Consider the following 15,536-nt stretch of genomic DNA (forward strand, 5'->3'; position numbering starts at 1 on the left):
TTTTTGGTGAAGCCCATCCTGAGATGGTGGAGTCAGGCCGAGGGTATGGTGGCAATTTTGGACTGTGGAAGCAAGTGGCTGCCAGGGGCACTGCTTGGGTGGGCACAGGCCAACCCGCTCCACTCCAATTTACCCTGGTCTGTTCAACCATGCACAGGTTCAAGCTCACCTGTGGCTTTTGATCTCTTTTGAGATTTATTTATGGGTCTCTGAAGCAAGGCCAGTAGTAGAGCTTACAGAATGGCACTGGAATTGGTTCATTGGGTGACTGTCAGTGCTTCTATGAGTATTGGGAAGTAGGGGGAGGTTGCCCACCCCACCTCTGGGAAAGCCTGGAGATTTCAGTCACAAAACCTGCATACCAGAATTTTCAACAGATTATATCTTGGTGAGGTCCATCCTGAGACAGTGGTATTAGGCCAGGGGTATGGCGGAAATTTTGGATTGTGGAAGCAAGCAGCTAGGGCTGCAGTTCTGAGTCTGAAAAAGTCAACATACTTTCAGAAACAGAGCCACTGACTGCACTTCTCCCTCTTCTGTCTGTGTTGTCTTCTCCGTCAGATGACAAAGTGTGGAGCTGCCATGGATTCTACCAGCCCTGTATCATACGCTCATAACTCTATCAAGCTTACTCAAAGGTCTCATAAGAAGAACAGGGTTGGAGGTGAAAAGAAAAGAAAAAATAAAAGAGAGCAAAAAAGAAACAGGTCTCAAAAAAGTATCCCCCTGCTTTCTGCTTATTATCTAGACCTTAAAGTTGGAGTATAAATTTCATGGCAAGTTCTTTACCCAATAATTTATAGAGAATATTTTGGATAGAGTTGTACCTTTACACCTAATGTTTAGAGCAGGGATATTTCCTAGACATATGGATTAAGGGATTGACTCCTACAATAATCCGTATCAAGTTTTGTTTAAAGGTCTGTATAAATATTGACTTTCATATTGTAAATAGAAAGACTCAGAGGTCCAGCAGCTATGAGTACAGAAATTCTTTTCATTCACCAACTTTGAAGTCAAGAAAATATACCACGTATACATACATTACCAAAAATCAATAGTGGTGGGGTGAGAAGTTATTTACTTACACATGACTCTTTTGTTGGCTATTTAATGATACAGGGCAGGAACCTCAATTTTTCTGACCTTTCAACAGTGACCTTTCCAGGTAATGGCTGCTCCCTCCGCACCACAGTTAACTAGTCAAAGTTTATGAGTTAAAATGTAATATTATCAAATTCAATTCCGAAATCACTGTTACGGTTTTCAAAGGTTATAAAGTAGAAAGATCACTAAGTTATCAATCAATAGCTCTCCCCACTAGATGTTATTTTGTATTATTACTTAGTATATAAACTCAAGTATGTCTAATTATAATGAAGGTTATAGAAATTACATAGAACACTTCCAAACTTAAGTCCCCAAGATGCCTAAAGAGTATTTGAATAATAATGTTATTATGGGTAAAAAGATTTTAAAGTGGGCTCTTCAGAAAATGTTACCTAATTGCATCTGCTCTGAAGTACAATTCACAGTGCCAACCTGAAAATGGAATTAATTCATTTTAATTGAATTTTTGTTGTTATTGTTGTCAGTTGTGCAGACCACATCCAGAGGCTCTGGGAGCCAAGAATGGGAAGAGAAAGATAATGTGGGACCACCAGAGTTGATGTGGCAGAGAGGATGCTGGGAGCAGGGATGGTACGGTTGTCTGGGTTTGAATTCTGCACTTCACACAGCACGGTATGTGTGCAGTATATACATTGGCAGTCCTTTAATCTAATGATTAAATTTCCAAAATGGATCAACCATAATCATTTAAAACATAAATTATTATAATTTTTAACATCATAAATTATTATAATTGAGCAGTAAATATTTAGATAAAGTAGCACATATACCTACAGAGATGGTGCTAGAATATAGAGGTTCGCCTCTATACTCTAAGCAGAATCCTGTGAACAGACCATATAAACAAAAAGGTGAGAAGGCTAACCAAGCTCTTTTCAAAAACACAAATACAAAATAATCTGATTTAGAAAGTCCTTTAAATATCATGTTAAAGTGAAATGTCTCTAATTACAAAACTATTCATTCAGAAGACATTCCCAGTAGATATGTGTTTAAACAGTTTAACAATAAAGGAGTCTGAAAAGCTCTAATTTATCAAAATGTGATTAGGTATTTCCTAACCTGACAGCATTTTTTTATCCACTTAGAACAACCTTGTATTTCCATATGTTGTTTAGTACCCTCTCCATTATGTATTCCCCATTAAAAATATTTAGACTGTTTGCATTTATCAAAATAAAACATATCATTGACCAACCTCCTTCATACCTACATAAGTAAATGAAAGATCTAAATATATATACCTGTTTTTGTCTCTTATAAGGAACATTCAGATGAAAGAAGACATTTAAAAAATCAGGAAAAAAATGAAAGTTTTTTTAGCAAATAAAATGCTAAAGTAAAAATCAACATTTTTCCCTCTAGAAAATAAATTCACACAAGCATTTTTTATAAAATACTTTCAAATTTAATTTATATTATACAACTGTCTCTACAAAACATTTGCTAAAATGTTCAACACTTCCCCAAATTAAAAATTTATACATTTTTTGAATAATGATAATTATTTTAATTTATTCTTATTCCATATATGTCTTTTATAGTTGCTTGGAAAGCATAAACAAATCAAGACTATGAGTTCTATGACAAATTTTCTATATTGAAGTGAAGTTTCTGCAGTACAAAATAGATGTAAATAGGGTAGAATGTTCTCTTTTGCCCAAGTACTCATAAACGCTATAAGTAGGTGGATAAAATGAAATTTTTTTCTCATACAACATAACCATGCTGAAATTAAAGTATGAACAAAGCCCATAGTACTCAAACTTTTCAGTTATAGGTGTCAGTTTACAGAAAAGCAGAAAATTTGAAAACTTTGAAAAATGCAGAGGCAATAAAAAAAGTTGGCTAAAAAGAGATTTTTATTACCTGGCCAGGGATCTATCACGATACTGTCAGATTTATGGGCCCCAAAGAAAAGCCCAAAACAGCCTCACTGTCCACTGTCCCTCCTTTGAATTTGATCACTGCTACAATGACCTATAGAAAATAGCCCTGCCTGAGGAGCACTGTAGCACTGTCATCCTGCTGTTCATCGATTTGCTTGAGTGGGCACCAGTAACGTCTCCATTGTGAGACTTGTTACTGTTTTTTGGCATATCGAATAGCCACGGGGAGCTTGCCAGGAGAATAGGATATTTATAAAATTTCTCAAAACTAGTCCTATTTATTTCTAAATATCTGATAAGACAGGAGAATAGCAACTGGATGAAACAATTTGCCAATTCAATCTTTCTCTGTCACTGGGAGTGGGGTAAAGAACCCGAATGTTCTACTAAGTGAAGAGTAATAAGCAGAATAAATGGTGATTTCCTGAGATGATTTGAGCAGTCCCGCTATCACAGATCAATAACGGGTTACTATATTCTAGCATACTGAAGACATTTTAGGGGTCCCAGTGGCAGGAAATAGCTTTGAGGGGTATAAAGGAAGCATTACTATATGTCACAATGCCATTTCATCTTGTCTCTCTATACAAGATAGGAAAACTTATTTTTATGATATAGTTTCCAATAAGTAGAATACAATTTATTTTACATTATGCATGTCTTTTCTCAACTCCAATTCTCAGCCTGAACCTGGGACACACCATGAACTCAAGTACATGTTTATTGACCCTGCAATCAAGCAAGAGAATTGATGAATGAAAGAGTGATTCTAAATACATTCACACTCACCAAACTTATATACTATCTTAAAGAGCAACTGCTTTTCCTTCCATGCCACTCGGCCTTTCAGTTCCTCTCCCTTTAAATTATGGGGTGACATAATACAATTTAAGGTGTTACTGAAAGTTCCTTCACTCTGGCCAACTTGCTCTAATCATTGTATTTTACTAAACACATCAAATCAACCAAACCAAACTCTAATGTAAATTTTACCTCTTTGCATTCCATAGCTCAATGTCGCTATTCATCTTAACAAAGCAATTTTTTTTAGCTCCTCCATTATTATTCCTAAATGTGAAATGGTTAATAATCTAACCCTACTACCTCCTGCCAGACTGCTAAAGTCCCGCCTTACATTTCTGTGATTGGATGTGACACTGGACGCATGTCTATGGCTGTTTGTTTTGTCTGTTTATTGGCACATGAATATCCTTGAGAACAGGAAAAGAACTGTGTGTGTATGTGCATATTTGTGTGTCTATGTGGGCACGTACTTCCCGGGATTGTTCTCGGTGGAAATCTCCCTCCACATGGGAAAAGAGCCAAGGAGAGCCCGAGGACTTCCCTGACCTTGAGCCAAGGGTGTGGCGATGGAACTCCAGATAATCAGCTGGTTACTGCCCGGGAAAGGAGTGGGAAGGAGGAAAAAGGAAGAAGGGAGGAAGGAGAAGCTCGTCCTTCCATCTCTCACTTGTGAGAAAACAATCTTGGAAGCTAATGTGTTTTTTTTTCTCTCAATATTTTAAAGTTTTCAAAGACTAGCACATGCTCCAGTGATATCTCTTAAACCAGCTAAAAAATAAAATCTAATGAAGCATAAAAATAAGCTTCTATGAGAAATCCATCTAGAAGGAATCACTGAAGAAAGCTTAGTGTCTTCTCATTAATGGAATTCATTCCTATTTCCGAGACAAGTAATAATCTTTAGAATCCCTACCCTACTGTTACTCGTTCAGAAGCCATTCCTGATCCTTAAGTTTCCAAATGCTTTGGACTCTTTTTCAGATCATTACATGGGTGACTTTATAGCATTTTACATTTCTGAGCATACTTCCTGAAATACAAAGTTCCTGGATTAGAATCTGACTTATAATAGTTAACAAGCAAGAACTTCTCTCTATATATCTGGCACTTTTAATTTCTTTGATTCTTGTTTCTGTTTGGTTTCCAGCTACATTTCTGACAGTGAAAATACTTTTGAATCTTCTAACTAAATGTTCAGGCCTCAATTATAAATTTTACCCCCATGCAAGGATCCCGTTTCCCTGTCAAAATTAGTATCTTGCTCTTCTGCATTCTCATAACCCTTTCCTCCATTCATTCCAGTTATCACACTGATGATGAAAACTGTCTGGATGTTAGTAATTATGTACATATTTTACATCCTCAATGAAGTGGTCTGCTACATGGAGAAAAAAAATGCTCATTTTTCATACATTTAACACCAAGCACAATGGCTTACTCATAGACACATTTTCTATCTTTCAAAGACTTTCTCAGGAAATACTCCTTGATCCCCACGTCCTTTTGTACCAACACACCCCCACATACCCACAAGTTAAAGCCTATGATTTCTTTCTCCTGTGAAGTTGCAACACTTTTTATTTATACATCTCTGGGGGCATTATTAAGCTCTCTTATATCTGAATCAGGGACATACTAGTCTTTCTTCTGTTTTATGTTTTTAAACAAGTGGTAGGCTAAAATGGAGGCTAACTCATCATTGTATTCCTCTATCAGAACACTAAATTACATGTGACAGAAATGCCATAAATATTCATTGAGTTTAACTGAAGTAAAACTGCTACAAATAGCCAAAAAAGCTCAGGTTCCCTGTAAGAAGGATGGCGGTTCAAGCCAACTTAGTGTTGGCGTCTGTGATGATTGGTATTCTCAAAATTTCCACTTTAGGCTGATGACAGAATCAAGATCTGCTACAGTCAATGAATCATTTATTTGTGCACAAAACATCCTGTTAGTGGAAATCTCTTTATGGCTCAAGATCTAAAATATATTTACTGCCCTATAGTTATTAAGTGTTTGCTTTAATCATTAGTACTGAAGATAATGACAAATGATAATTACAGGATCATTATATATGCTCTTAAACTGATTTAATCAAGAGCCTCTCTTCTTAAATTCAAAAAGTCCTCAGTATATGTGTGTGTGGGGGGGGGTCGGGTGGGAGGGAGATTACACTAGAGCCAGCCAATTCATTGCTACCAGCACAGTTAAGAACCTATGGACTCTGTTGTTACAAATACAACCAGTTACAAGAATAATGAGCAGCTAATACTTTCTTTGCTGTTGAGTGCAGCACTCAAGTAAAAACCCCCCTGCTTTCCTGAACTCAACTGCCTGTGTTGAACACATCATAGCCAAGGAGAAGTGCATATGTTTGCGCAGTCCCTAGACTTTCCAGTCTGCCAAAAAATGTTCCTTTGCTGTGCTATTTCAGCAAGTCGTGAGATGACAATGATCATGCTCTTCAGAAGGAAAAGATAGCTACTTTTCCCTGTATGTTTTTATTTTAGGAGGCTGAAAGGCACAATTCTGACTGGTGCAAACACTCTAACAAGTACACATGTTCCTGAGGAGGTGAATTTGTGTAGGGTTTTGTCAGAGGTAAGACTGACAAGAGCTAAAAATCATTCTAAACAATTGGGTAGTATTTAAGGAGTTCGAGGTAGCAAAAAAAAAAAAAAAAAAAAGGAAGAAGACTCAAGCCTTCTAGTGAATTTTGGCTTCAAACATAGACCATCATGTAAAAAAAAGAAAAGCAAAGAAATATAAAACATGTTTTTCCAGCTACTTTTATCTCTAACTCAACTGGTATGCACTCAAATTCATCATCCTGCTAACCAAACCAACTTTCTTTACTTCCCTTTTTCTATTAAAAGAAATATTCAAATTCCCAGGCTGAACACTCAATGGTATCATTTCTGACAGCTTCCTCCTGTTCCCCACCCTCAGAGTGCACACACTTAAATGTGCATGCACTCCCCCCACACACACCTCTTACTTCCTAACAGGTGCCCCACATAGACTTCCTGTACATTCACCTCCTACTGTTTGTCTGTGTCCTGTCAATCTTATTGCTACCACCCCAATATGACTCTCAGTACCTTGCTGATCTCCCGATGCACAAAGTCTTACTGTACCCAGAAGAAACTCTGGGTACAACTGGCAAATGTCCAAAGGACCATCTGGACAGGGTAACAGTACACAGAACCCAGGGACAATCACTCAAGTCACTAATGGGGAAGTATAAGGATAGGCATAAGAAGAATGAGCTGAGTGGAAAGGAAGCAATCTGGGCATCATTGCAAAACATGAGAAGCAGCAAACTGAGGAAGAGATGGAAGTTAAGTCCGAATTCCCTGATCCTGGAATTCAATGTTCTCTTAAAGTCTTCTGAGTAGTGCTTTCGTTTGTGATCTACGTGTGGGAGGATTCATAAAGGGCACAACATGAGGTGACAGCTCTTGTGTGAATTAATGTGAGTGCTTCCTAAGTGGCTTCTGTACTTTCAGGGACTCTAGCGCCCACTCACCCCACCCGCCCGCATCCTACACCCTACGTCATCCAACACAATCCACCGACTCACCTTCCCAAAGCACAGCTCAGATAATATTGTTCTTTAGCTTAAAAGAAAAAATGTTCAGGGGCTTCCCACTACCACAAGCTAAATTCAATGGATCCCGTTAATTCTGAAATCCCAGAGAGTGTGCATCTATACTCTATCTATCTACCAGAACAATTGCTCAGTTCCTTTTGCAGGTTTTTTTGTGAAGAGTAAAAGATAAAAGTTCTCCCTCAACCAAACCATCTTCTACTGTAAGCGAAAATGAAGAGATAACACTAACAGTCAGAGGAAAACTATGAAATAATACCAAAGAAAATCTTCAGTCCATCTATCAAGTGGCCAAGAATACTCAGGGTTGGGGGGGATGTGCTTTGCTCATGCTACAGGCTTAATTACTGTATGTTGAGTTAACAATGATTCCATCAAGAGGTGTACTGAATATTGAAACAAAATAACTATAGCCAAATTAAATACTTGACACACAAAATGAAAATGTGCCAAGTCGTGTGAAAGGTAAGAATAGAATTTTGGAAAAATAAGACCATATAATAACCCAAGAAGCTAACAGAAATGCAGTCCATTTTCATTGGTCATAATGACAAAGTAAAATGTGGGCACCGTAAGCAGGACATCGAGTGGCTATGGGTTACCCATCTACTTGCAATTCTCAATCATAAATATTGTTATCTCCCTTAGTTCCCTTAAAACATAAACCTAAGAACTATGTTCATTTGAAAGGCTGTAAAAAGACCCTATGCCAAAATAAACATTTCGAATGGCTTACTACACTGATGTGCAAAGTTTACTCTGCATTATGTCTGATACCAGGAAAACTTATATCAGATCCTTTAAACAGCAGGATTAATTTGCAGCTGTATCAAATTGTTATAAAACATGCTAAAGTTTATCAAACTAGAATGATTAGAAGTTTTCCTCACTCTATTTTCTGTAATATACAATGACAAAATAATTCATATAAAGCTATATCCAAAGAGAAAGGAAGAAGAGAGGGATAAATATTTTAATTCTTGGGAAAATATATAAGTGAAACTTCCACAGAAAAAAAGAATTACATGTCATATATGTCTTCTTTTAAACTAAAATCATAATAACGTCTGAAATCAAAAAGTATTAGCCACAATAATCACAAAATTCTCAGCAAATTAATTAATGCTCTGATATCTGACTTCCTCAAATAAATATGGTAATCAAAATCTTTACCTTAAAAATATGAAGGACCTGTATAGCACAGAACCTCACTCAGGACATGCCCAGTGAATGTTAATTTTTACCTGCACTCTTACCCTTCCTCAGCTAAAGGAAAATTATCACTAACATAATTCCTAAATTGTTACATTCAGTGCAGTGATGAATATAAATAGGTGCTTGTGGTTACAGGTCCATAATACAGATAATTACTTGAAAATGAATAATGTCAAGATTGGTCAAATGCATTAGCTACTTGAAAGAAAATGGCAGGATATGAAAAGCAACATTACTGTAAAGATAAAATCACTTGAATTTACTCTTTGTTCACAATTCCTTTAAAGGAAGATAATTCTTATAGTGAGGGATTCCTTCTTACTTTGCAAAATATTTTCTTTCTACCAACAATTTGAGATCTGGAAACTCAAAAAATATCAATTTTAAAATTTATAATTTGGAAAAAATAATCCTTACTTGAGCTCCTGGATAAGGCCAAGTTCACAGATAAAATCCTGGAGAAGTTGCTGGTTTACATGACAAAGGTCATAGAAACAGCTCTCTAATTTCCAAGGAAGCGCTACTTTACTAAAATAAGCATTTAACTTCATTGAGAAAAATGTGCCCAACTTTCCAGTTATACCCACAAAGTAAGAAATCAGTTCACATGACTAATGGGATAATTATTGTTTTGTTTCAACAATCACCATTACTAATCAGCAGCATCATCATCACTACCAGTTACTAACCTCTTGTACATACTGGTGTTCAAACCTCACGTAACTTCATGAATGAAGTAGCATACTTATTTAACCTAACACAAAATAATTTCCTTTAATACTCTGACCCCAAAGAGCAAGCTTGAACCAAAGAAGTTCAGAGCTCCTGCTGCCAGGATTCTCAAGGAAGCCGAAACCCACTCACGCCCCAGGAAGCCTGGGCAGAACAGTCTCCTAAACAATTTCATTTTGGGGACTGGTGAGAGAGTACAGAGGGTAGGACGCTGGCCTTTCATACGTCTGACTCAGCTTCAATTTCAGGCATCCTACGTGATTCCTGGAGAACTACTAGGAGTAATTCCTGAGCACAGAGTCAGAAGTAATCCCTGCACATCACTGGGTATGGCCCAACAACTTAAAAATAAAATAAAACAACTCAGTGCCACTGACAATATTGAACTCTAACACTGAGATTCTGTAGGAATAATTGTAAAGACAGCCTCTTGAGTAGATGGAAAATTCAGTGTGGTAGACAAAGACATTAAGTCAGTGGTTTAGAGTATTAATTTTCATCTTTTAGCATCTACTATAGTTATTGAAGAAATTAAAGCTTTGCTTTCAAAACTTTCTAAAAAACAGTTCTCTTCCTGATGGATTTTCCATCTAGCTGCCTTAACTCCCCCCCCCCGCCTTTAATTACTTATAAAAAATCCAAATGGCACCATTTGCCCATAATGATGATGAATGGACCACAGTTGGAGGCCTGCCTCAAGGGCAGGGGGAGAGGGAAGTTGGGACAGAGAAGGAACCATTATGACAATGATGGTTGCAAGGGATCGCTCTGGATAGGAGATGTGTGCTGAAAGTGGGTAAAGGACCAAACATGATGGCCTCTTCGTATCTGTATTGCAAACCATAATGCCCAAAAGGAGAGAGAGTGAGAGAGAGAGGGAGGGAGGGAGGGAGGGAGGGAGGGAGGGAGGGAGGGAGGGAGGGAGGGAGGGAGAAAAGAAAAGTATCTCCCATATACTCTGGCTGGGGCGAGGGAGCAAGGAGGGATATGGGGGATATTGGTGGTGGGAAATGTACACTGGTGAGGGATGGGTGTTGGAACTGTATGACTGAAACCTAATCACAAAAGCTTTGTAACTGTATCCCATGGTCATTAAATTTAAAAAATAAAATCGATTAAAACAATGGAAATTATTGATCACAAAAATGCTGGGTCACAGAGCCAGGAGTAACCCCTGAGCATCGCCAGGTGTGACCCAAAAAGAAAAAAAAAATGCTGCGTTATAAACCTTACAGGCACGATGAAGAGACTCCCATGTTTCCTAAGCTTGATATCTCTGTATTCATAAACACTCAAAAGCTCTATTAGCAAAGAGTAGTCCATGGCAGTAGGCTCAAGGGAGCAGACTTCAGACAGGCAGAGGCACAGGTGGCACTGCATGGATGATGCGACAACATCCCTGCAGGGCCACTTGCCCTCAACCTGCACCAAGGTGCCTGCAGGTAAAGCACTCAGTTGGCTTCTGAGTCTCCACCCCAAATAGCAAGGCATTTTCCTCTCCTATTCACGGTTGGTCATCAAGTTTTAAAATTGCTCCTGTTTACTCAGGGGAATGTTAAGTAATATGCTGTACAACCGGGAATCATCAGTAAATGTTTAGAATTTCAGAAACTCAAATCTTGTGATTCAATCTACATTAAAAAATTTTCTATTTTTTTCTGTCACTGTGTAAAGGGTTAATTAAAACTTGCATTTGCCTGGATTAAAAAAAAAAAAAAGCCAAACCCTAAAATCAGTATCATTTAGGCTCCTGATGCCAAAAATCTGTTTGACAGAGCAGGCTTTTACTATTCTGACATTTTAACCGTAGCCAAAGTCCTGTTCCTACTAAATTCTGTCTTGGCACCACCAATAATTTGTTAAAAGCCTAAACTCTTCCTGTCTAAAAGTTTTCTACCTCCAGAGATTTCTGAAGCAAGACACACAGCAGCAAATAAGTTGAACAGATCAAGTGCTTAAAATTTCTAGTCTTCCTACAGAAAGCTATCTGTCAAACAGAAATGTGATTTTAAAATACAGAGAATTGCTATATTGATTATATCTAGAATTTACACTTCATATAGTACAACATAATTATAAATATCTTAATAAGAGTAAATTATTATATTCTCACATTAGCTCAAGAATACAAGCAAATAATCATTAAAACATTATCTAAGCTGGAGAGATAGTACAGGAGGTAAAACACTAGCCTTGCATATAGCTGACCCCAGTGGAATGCCTGGTACTGCACGAGTAAACCACAGCACTGTATTCAGAACAAACCCTGAGCACTGCTGAATGTGGCCCAATCCTCTCCACAAAAAAGAATAGCCAGTAAAAAACTATTTAGATTCAAATTATAGTGACATTTTCTAAACTCACCTTTTTACTTAGAATACATTTTTAATGCAGTAAAGACAAATTTTATGAAAATTTTATCAGATTTTAGATTTTAATTTCGGCAGATTTTAAGATTCTCCTCTTATTATTACCATCAAATTCTCATACAAAGCTTAATATTTCACTTGAGGGATTTTTAAAAATAATTTTAAAATAAAATCATACAGAAAGTATTCGACTTAACTTACCCAGAGGCTGAATGTTAAAGAATTGGCAAAAATGTTCCAACCAAATAAATTCACTTAATTCTTCAAGTAGATCTAATTATCATTTTCTTTTTAAAAATTCAAAGATGCCACCTAATGAAGAAAGAAAAAGGATATGGTTTACATAGAGCAGCATTATATGATGTATACATTAGTAACACAGAAATAAGATCAAACTTACTATTAGGTCTCCTCCTAAATTACTGTGCCAGTGAAAAACTATAAAACCACAAAAGAATCTGGCTACTAGATTAAATTTTCTGTTTCTGGGTCAAATGAGTGCTCAAGCATAAAGAAAACAATAAAATAATAACAAAATGTGAGGGCAGAAGTTTCATATCCAGTACTAATTGGTAGAAGGAAATAATAGTTCTCTAAGTCAGTTATAAAACCCAAAATTAGAGATGAAGAAAGAAGCAATTGATGGCTCTGGAACTCTAGTCATCGGTTCTAATTCATGATTCAATGAAAATGTACAGGTTGCAGTTCCATCAAGTTAAGTTCTAGCTACATGTATTCCCTCCATGTGGTAGACTGTAAACTGAAAACTAGCATGAGTTTCCAAATCATTCCAAGAACCTTATACCAAGTTTTTCACAGAAATAATTTATTCTACCAAAGATCCATACATAGCTTTATCACAGTGTGTGTATATATAAGCACATTATACATATGATATATATAATCAGTAATTCACTTTATTTCTGAAGGTCAAATATTAAAATTACTATCTCAGCTCCAAGAGAATGTTTAAGAGAAAGCAAGTTATCTTTCCATAGGCAAGAGTTTAAAATGAACAGGATGTTTGAAGGTCGAACAGAAGGATGCAACAGAAAACTGGACCATTATTCAGTTACTCCAAACTCAGGTATCAGGGGATAAATTTTGTGATAAATTTAGTATGTTTTTGAATCCCATAACATCAAACATAATCATGTTCTAGTTAAAGTCAAAAACCTATCCTATTCCAAAGTCAAAATTGCATTGATTATGCAATTTGAAATTAGTCATATACTGTCACTCCCGCAATTCCACCATATAAAGTCTTAATTCATAGCATTTCATTTAAAGTCACTGTATCACTGCATCCTCTCCGAGAGCGCGGCAAGCTACTGAGAGTATTCCGCTCACACGGCAGAGAGGCTCTGCCAGGGGCAAGGCTACCCGTGGCGTATTGGATATGCCAAAAACTGTAATAAATCTCACAACGGAGACGTTACTGGTGCCTGCTTGAGCAAATCGATGTACAACGGGGTGACAGTGACAATGACAGTATCACTGCATCACTGTCATTCCGTTGTTCACCTATTTGCTCAAGCAGGCGCCAGTAACATCTCCATTCTTCCTAGCCCTGACATTTTAGCAGCCTCTCTTTACTCGTCCTTCCCAATGGTGCCGCATTGGAGGCTCTTTCAGGGTCAGGGGAATGAGACACATCATTGTTATTGTTTTTGGCATATTGAATAAGCCACAGGGAGCTTGCCAGGCTCTGCCATGCAGGCAGGATATTCTCGGTAGCTTGCTGGGTTCTTTGAGAGGGAGAACTAGACAATAAGAGGTCACGCAGCCACGAATGCCTTCATTAAAAATAACAAGTGACAATAAATCTACTCTCTACTATTTTAAGGTAGGCCAGGTAAAACAGAAACAATGCTAATGAAAAGAAAATACAATAACTATACCTGCTAAGACATCCTGAGCAGATGTGAGAAATATAATTTCACTTCCAGTATAACCTTGTCTAGATTCTAATCTTACTGTTATTCAAGAAATAGTTACTTAATTTGGATATGGAGCAAAAAGAGATCTGTATTCACAGAGATTAAAGTCTTTATGTATTATTCTAGGGCTCTTGCCATAAATATGAGAAGATAAATGCCAAATGGTTTGGTTATTTTAAATTACAATGATCGACAAATGTAAGCACCTAAACAATAAACTGCAAAAAGGCACTACAGAGTTTTCACATTTGAATATTTAGAGCTGTAAAAATACTATTGTACTTTTCCAGGGCTTTTATGAAAGCATTACAAAGGCTCTTTCAAATGTTTGGTAGCTAGCTTCATAATATGATCTCTGAATTTTTTCCAAGATGGTTTTTGTGCTAGTTCACAGTTTAAGTATTCATTGTTATCACTTTCCAAGAAATGAGCTATAACCCATACCCCGTGAAGTGGATTGACCTGAAAGGTTCTCAAGAACTTGTGTTCTGTGATTTTTTTCCATGTATAATGTGACGTTGTATGAAAGTCAAGATCTGGGGCCAAAGAGACAGTATAGGAGACAACGTGCTTCCTTGCACTTCTTGCGTGCAGCCAACTCTGGCTGGCTACTGTACTGTGGAAAGGATCTCCACCCACTATCGGGCAGTCCTGAGCACAAAGCCAAGACTATCCCATGAATACCACGAGGGGTGGACTCCTGCTCCATCCGCCACCCCCCACTCCCAGCTCAGCTCCCAAAAGATCTGTCAATCCTCTTTCTGTTCTTTCCCATTTCGAAGGTACCTACTATATTGGTTCTTGAGAATATTAAAAAAAAATTTTTTTTCACCAATAACCTAGCAAATACACTCTAATTTCAATATAACTATGGTTACCTAAGTGGTCAGTGATTTCAAATTATTTAGAAATTTTTCTCTTTTTCCAGATCAAAATAAAAACAGGTATTTGTAAAGAAAAAAAAGACATTTTTCAATGGCTGCGGTATGGACACCTCATATTAATGAAGCAGGACCTCTCACTTCCAGGCAATGAGTTCTTAAGAGGTAATAAAACCAAATAACCCCAAGGTTGATTTAAAAAAAAAAAAAACAAACCTGCCTTGTGAACAGAGGAATTAAGGCCTAATTTAACCTTTGCCTGATGCCAGCACAGACTGGAGAAGGCTGGACCCCCATCAGAGAGAAGCTCCCGCAGAAACAAGGCCAGCAAAGGGGTATCAAAGAAGATCCTCAACTAGTCTTAAGTTGTCTCCTTGGTAACCACTCGAGCAAGGGACTCACCTAGATAGAAAGGCCCATGTGGGGCGGGTTGGGAGAAACCCTATAGAAAGCACTGGAACAAAGACAGAGGGTCCGGAGGCTGCAGGAGCACATCGCTGCTGTGCGCAGGTGGTGCATAGGGGTCGCCCCTATCTCCCTAATAGACACGTGAACTTTCATACTTGAACTTGAACATGTGTACCAATTGATTTCCTCTGCCTCTCTGCCTCTTTCTCACTCTGCCTCTGTCTCTGTCTCTCTGTCTCTGTCTGTTTGTCTATCTCTCCCCTCTCTGTTTCTCTGTCTCTTTCTGTCTCTGTCTTGTCTGTCTGTCCATCTCTCTTACTCTTTCTCTCCCTCTCTCTCTTCCCATCCCCTCACCCTTCCTCAGAACTTCCAAACAGGTCTAGGCTTAGGGCTGACTCTCCTGCAAGGAGCAAGGCTGACAGCAGACTCAATTAGTCCCAGACTTCCCCAGCCATTCCCTGGGGCAGAGGTGACAGAGAGAAACCAGCAGAGGCGGTGGCCTCTCTCCTCCTCAATACACAGGTCACCCAGAGACCCCCACGGGCATCATTAACTTT

At 37.8% G+C, this 15,536-nt stretch overlaps 1 protein-coding gene across 4 annotated transcripts in view; it reads right to left on the minus strand.

Annotated features, from left to right (window-relative positions):
- The window catches only part of HIVEP2 (HIVEP zinc finger 2), a 201,946-nt gene that overhangs the window by 77,375 nt on the left and 109,035 nt on the right, over positions 1-15,536 (minus strand). For all 4 annotated transcript variants that reach the window (XM_055136533.1, XM_055136534.1, XM_055136535.1 and 1 more), the window contains exon 3: positions 11,952-12,062. The gene's annotated coding sequence lies outside the window, so the exon portion shown is untranslated. The remainder of the gene's footprint in view (positions 1-11,951; positions 12,063-15,536) is intronic.

The sequence above is a fragment of the Sorex araneus genome, chromosome 4 (genome assembly GCF_027595985.1).
Source record: "Sorex araneus isolate mSorAra2 chromosome 4, mSorAra2.pri, whole genome shotgun sequence".
NCBI lineage: Eukaryota > Metazoa > Chordata > Mammalia > Eulipotyphla > Soricidae > Sorex > Sorex araneus.